This window comes from Aedes albopictus, chromosome 1, assembly GCF_035046485.1.
Source record: "Aedes albopictus strain Foshan chromosome 1, AalbF5, whole genome shotgun sequence".
NCBI classification, from domain to species: Eukaryota; Metazoa; Arthropoda; class Insecta; order Diptera; family Culicidae; genus Aedes; species Aedes albopictus.
The window spans coordinates 112,524,664-112,530,451 of record NC_085136.1 but is presented as its reverse complement, the minus strand read 5'-3'; the positions used below and the strand labels follow the sequence as shown (position 1 = coordinate 112,530,451).

At 43.8% G+C, this 5,788-nt stretch overlaps 1 long non-coding RNA gene across 1 annotated transcript; it reads right to left on the bottom strand.

Annotated features, from left to right (window-relative positions):
• Window positions 1-968: 968 nt before the first annotated feature.
• LOC134285513 (uncharacterized) lies at window positions 969-3,387 on the bottom strand. Its single transcript, XR_009996437.1, has 3 exons — window positions 2,044-3,387; window positions 1,637-1,987; window positions 969-1,574 (listed from the first exon to the last, which is right to left on the bottom strand). It is a non-coding gene; the product is annotated as an uncharacterized LOC134285513 (long non-coding RNA).
• Window positions 3,388-5,788: the final 2,401 nt, after the last annotated feature.

The window sequence follows — 5,788 nt, the reverse complement described above, 5'->3', positions numbered from 1 at the left end:
TTTGATTTTGTATGGGATTTTGAAGTTTCTTGGCCTTGTTGTTTACAATATTTCTGTAAGAGTGAAAGAGAAGGAGAGAATTTCATGCAGTTCCCTATGAACTCTCAAGCTAACAACGTTGGCATCAGTGAGTGTGTAGCAACCACCACTGCCCATCCCAAGTAACACAACTAGTTCTATAATTGTTTATTCAGCTAAAGTTTGCTCAAGAGTGGTTTGTTCCACTCTTGTACAGCAAAAATGTTTGTTGGGATGACAACCAACTGCATTCGCCCTCGTCACTTGCGAACCGACGTCAGCCTGGGTAAGTTGTGCTTGCTACATGTGTCGGGTGGTTCCTTCCCGGATAAATCCCAAACTCCACATATAGCATTGCGCAAACTCTTGCAATTAAATCTATAACGTTTTTTCCATTTTCAAATCACGCCAGAGAGGTTTTAGTGACAACTTGTGATAAAACTAAATATTTCTGCTTGAGGATACCGATACACCTTTCCACATGAATACGAATGCTGGTTATTTGTCTGTCCTTCTCTATGTCTGAAGGGTTAAACTGCTTTTTGTCCTTCAAAAAGGTTGGGATGTTCAAAGTTGCCCCTCTGCTACGAATCAAATCAGTGATATCGAACCCCTTGTCTGCCAACACGACATCTCCTGGTTCTAATATTTCTAAAAATCCACAATCTTTTACAATGAACTTATCAGAACATCTGCCTCCATACCCTGGTGAGATTAAACAAATATTGCCGTCTGGACACACAGCGATAAGAAATTTTGCCGTTTCTGATTTCTTGTAGTTGCTGTAGTGAGAAGCTGCTGCTTTCAATTCTTCTGGAGTTTCTGAACGGATCTCAAAACAGTCAAGAACAAAAATCCTTTTTTCTCCAAATTTCTCTTTGAAGTCTTTGGGAGTGTGCCTAAGTAGTACGTCCTTAGGAGGCACATCTAATGCGTAGCTGAGACAAGTGTCCATTGATTGCAGTGTACGGTTGAAATAGTATTCAAACAGACATTATAATCATAGGCAAGCGTTTGGAACTGTGGATTCAATCTCAGCTTAGTGAGAGTCATAACAAACATCTGCTCAGTTGAAAAGTCACAATATGGTATACTCAAATTAGGCTCCAGGTATTCGTAGATATTTTTGACTGTTGAAAAATTTGTAATGCAAGTGTAATAAAGGCACTTCTCATCGCTCACAGATATAAACTTGAACCCACGTTCCAAAAAATCTGCCTGACTCTGAAAAGAGCTGAGTATTCCCTGGAGGCGTTGTAATTCCTGCTGGTAATTTCCAAGAATTTCACACGAAGTATCCGGCGAACAACAGGCTTCTGTCATTGTTGCAGCATTCTTCGTCTTAGGTTTGTCCTCTTTGTAATCGTAGGCTTGCAATGGAATCACGTATGGTCTCGATCGTAGCATAGATGCTGATGCACGGGCAGGTTGATCACTAGGCTTAGAACTTTTGTTTCTACTGTCTTCTAACGATCGATTTGTAGAGCTGGAGAATGAATTTCCTTGCTCTTGGCTCCCACATGAAGAGTTTGAATCTTCGGCATTCTCCCTAGAATCTACAATATGCAATATTATAGTTTAACCATTATTATTCAAATGTATGTTATTTCAATTTTACCTCCTCGAATTGGAGAAAACGTGATGCTCTGATGGTCTGGAACAATACTGTTTGATTCAGATGAATCTGAAAAAGAATCGTATCCTTCTCGATGTTGCACATTCGATCGTCTAGATTCTGATGTACCAGAACTGGAACTGCATGCTTTCGAAACTGCACTTGATCTCGAGCTAGAACTGGTATCATTCTGGCTGACTTGGGAGTCCACTGTGGAAGCTGCAGATTCGCTAGATACCGTGCGTGATCTTTGACTACAACTCGACTTCCTTGAATCGGCACTCCGTGTCTCTGAAAGCGTGGGTGTGCGAGTTCCAGCGGAAGAAGAGTCGTTTTCGGATCCTTCTCTGAAATCTACAATCACGTGTTATGAATAAATATACACAAATATGATTTAATTACAACATTACCTCTTGATGGCGATCCTGGTGAAAGTATCGATTTATTTGAGCACCTTGCCGATTTACATAATTCGGATGCAGAATCTGAATCTGTGTTCTGTTGTTCTACCGGCGAACTTGCTAATTTTGCCGATTTGGGCAGTTTCTGTGATGGTATCCAATCTGCATCCTGAGTTTCTGTAAGACGCGCTGGTTTACCTGTATTAAATGGTCAGTTTTCGTCAGTTTTTGTTGGTGACTTGTGGTAAAATAGGAATTTCTTACCGCTTCGGAAATGAATGCTACAAATTCGTTTGTTGAGGGGAGTAGAAGTGTCTCCATAACCAAGAGCACTTTTCCACGCCTGAATCCTCTCGCTGGTTAGCTGCTTCAAACATTTCCCTACCGTAGGGAAACGGAAAAATTTGATTCCAGGGCTTTTCACGGTGGATTTACACTTAAACACACAGCACTTCCAGGGCATGATTGGCTCCGACACTAATCACTTTGAAAAATCGAAAATTCTTCTAAGTACGAAACGTAAACAACAGGACCACCACCTGTCAAAACTTTTGCGTGACGTCACAGTGCAGTGGAGTATAGCCGTCCGTTACACTGAAAAATATTAAAACCCAGCGAATAAGTTTTAAAAACACAAATTTGACTAAACCGATTTTAGTTTTTACTCAGCATTGGGTTGTTTTCTCCCTTACCCCACACGAATGTTGTCAAAAACAAAGAGAGAAGCACACCCGAGTAGCTCCGTGGAAGAAGCCAAATTTGGGTTATCTTGACTTAACTCAAATTTACGTCAAATAAGGTTTCCGCTGGGTTAAAATAACTTACCACTGGGTATTTTTGTTTTGCAGCGATCAAACGAGAACTACCTACTCACCACTATCGCTGTTTGACGCAAATTTGAGTAATTCCACGGAAGACCGGTATTGCGTCAAAACAACTTAAATTTGGGTTGATTTGTAGTTTCGTTTATATTCGATTGTCAGGTAGACCGTTGCAAATTTTGAATTTATGCGGCACTCTTTATTACACTTTACCAGCGGGGTACTGCGCACGTCAACCACAGATAAACCATAGATAAACCGTAGCCCACATGATGGTGACAGATTTGGGAAATCTGACAGTTTTGGGCATACTGACGGCACGACTGAAAGTTTAGGAAAATCAACATTCTTCGATTGTGTTGTTTATCTTTTCTACCAAGAGTGAATCGAGTGAAACGTTAGTGCAAATCTTCAACGTTATTTCATGTTTTTCACATTTGTCACTAGTAAATTGTGTGCCGCTGACTTCATAAATATTCTCAGATAAATATCATCATTGTCCACTAGAGTAATGCAGTAATGCACAGATATTTTGCACCACCGGTTTATGCAGAAGTAGCTGAAAGATTCGAAACATCTGATCTTGTGATTTGTTAAAAACTTCAAGATAAAAACGTCGAATCTGAGCCGAGGTAAGTTTTGTCAATATCTATCTGATACCGTTTATTTTGTTCCAAAATAAGCAACTTACATTCCAGTAATAACAACGTAGAAAGTTGCTTTTTAGTAATAGATCCAATTCCTTTGCAGTGACCGCGAAAAAAATCCGTACATGGTTCACCGCCGAACAACGATTACTTAAACTTGCGCGAAAACCCGAGAAAACCTAACGCCCACAATGAAACGACGGAGAACCGGGAAAGCACCAACACCGATTTCAGTAATTGAAGCTGGGAGTGAAATGGCATACACGTTATGTCCACAAGACGGATGTTTGAAGTGTGTTACCAAAGGTTTATCATCTATTCGCAAATGGCAATCAAAGCGCTCAGCTGTCGAAATGTTTGCCCTAGTGCCATCAAACGAGATACCTATTTCTTTTACGTTTCCGTCTTCCAAGGCGTTTAAAACGTTTGATACAGTTATTTGTTCATGTGATGCGTTGGGTGCATCCGAAAAAAGTAGGCCACAGATATTTTGAAGTTTTCGTCGATTCCCATGACTACAAATACCAGAGCTTCCGTTGCAGGGACCACTTTGTTGCTGCTTTCCTTATCGGGTAACATGCCGCCATAATCCACGTCACCGTCGATTCTTCGGGTCGATGCGTTGAACTCGCATACCGGATGTCACCTCAGCATACGCGCAGAATCTCGAGGCCGCGTTGCCAGACGAAGGCGAGCTCGATGAGGCCCCTCTAGAGGACACCTGGAGTACAGTGAAAGCAGCCATCAACGACGCAGCCGAGAGCACCATCGGGTAAGTGGAACGCAATCGACGGAACGAATGGTTTGACAAAGAGTGCAGAACGGTTTTGGAGGAGAAGAACGCAGCGAGGGCGGTAATGCTGCAGCAAGGGACTCGACAGAACGTGGAACGTTACAAACAGAAGCGGAAACAGCAGACCCGCCTCTTTCGGGAGAAAAAGCGCCGTTCCCAAGAAACACGGAAGTTCTATCGGAAGCTCAACGCATCCCGCAACGGCTTCGTGCCGCGAGCCGAAATATGCAGGGATAAAGACGGAGGCCTCTTGACGGACGGACGTGAGGTGATCGAAAGGTGGAAGCAGCACTTCGATTAGCACCTGAACGGCGTGGAGAACGTAGGCACGGAAGCCCACGGCAACGGAGGAAACGACGACGCCAGTGCAACGGAGGACGGAAATGAATCAACTCCCACGCTGAGGGAAGTTAAGGATGCCATTCGCAAGCTCAAAACAAACAAAGCAGCTGGTAAGGATGGTATCGCAGCTGAACTCATCAAGATGGGCCCAGAAAAGTTGGCCACCTGTCTGCATCGGCTGATAGTCAGGATCTGGGAAACCGAACAGCTACCGGAGGAGTGGAAAGAAGGGGTAATCTGCTCCATTCACAAGAAAGGCGACCATTTGGAATGTGAGAACTTTAGGGCGGTCACTATTTTGAATGCTGCCTACAAAGTGCTATTCCAGATCATCTTCCGTCGTCTGTCACCTAAAACAAATGAGATCGTGGGAAGTTATCAAGCCGGCTTCATCGACGGCCAGTCGACAACAGACCAGATTTTCACCGTACGGCAAATCCTCGAGAAATGTCGTGAATACCAGGTTCCAACGCATCATCTGTTCATGGACTTCGAAGCGGCATACGACAGTATCGACCACACAGAGCTATGGAAAATCATGGTCAATAATGGCTTTCATGGGGAAGCTTATTAGACAGATGGATGCAACAATGGACGGTGTGGAAAACTACGTAAGGGTTTTGGGTGAGCTATCCAGTTCATTCGAATCTCGCCGGGGACTGCGACAAGGTGACGGACTTTCATGCATACCTTCTGAAAGGTGTAATGCAACGAGCCGGGTGCAACAGCCGGGGTACGATTTCCACATAATCCGGTCAATTTGTGTGCTATGTGGACGACGTGGACATTATTGTCGCCAAAATATTAGGAACGATGGCAGAACTGTACATCCGTCTGAAATGCGAAGCAGCAAAGGTCGGACTGTTGGTGAATGCGTCAATAACAAAGTACATGCTGGCAGGTGGAACCAAACACGACCGGGTCCGTCTAGGTAGTATTGTGACGATAGACGGGGATACCTTCGCGGTGGTGGAGGAATTCGTCTATCTTGGATCCTTACTGATGGCTGACAATAATGCCAGCTGTAGTTCGAAGGCGAATCATCAGTGGAAGTCGGTGCCTACTAGGTACGGTCTCCAGAAGAAGCTGCGGTCTGAAAAGATTCACCCACGCACCAAATGCACCATGTGCAGAACGCAAATAAGATTGGT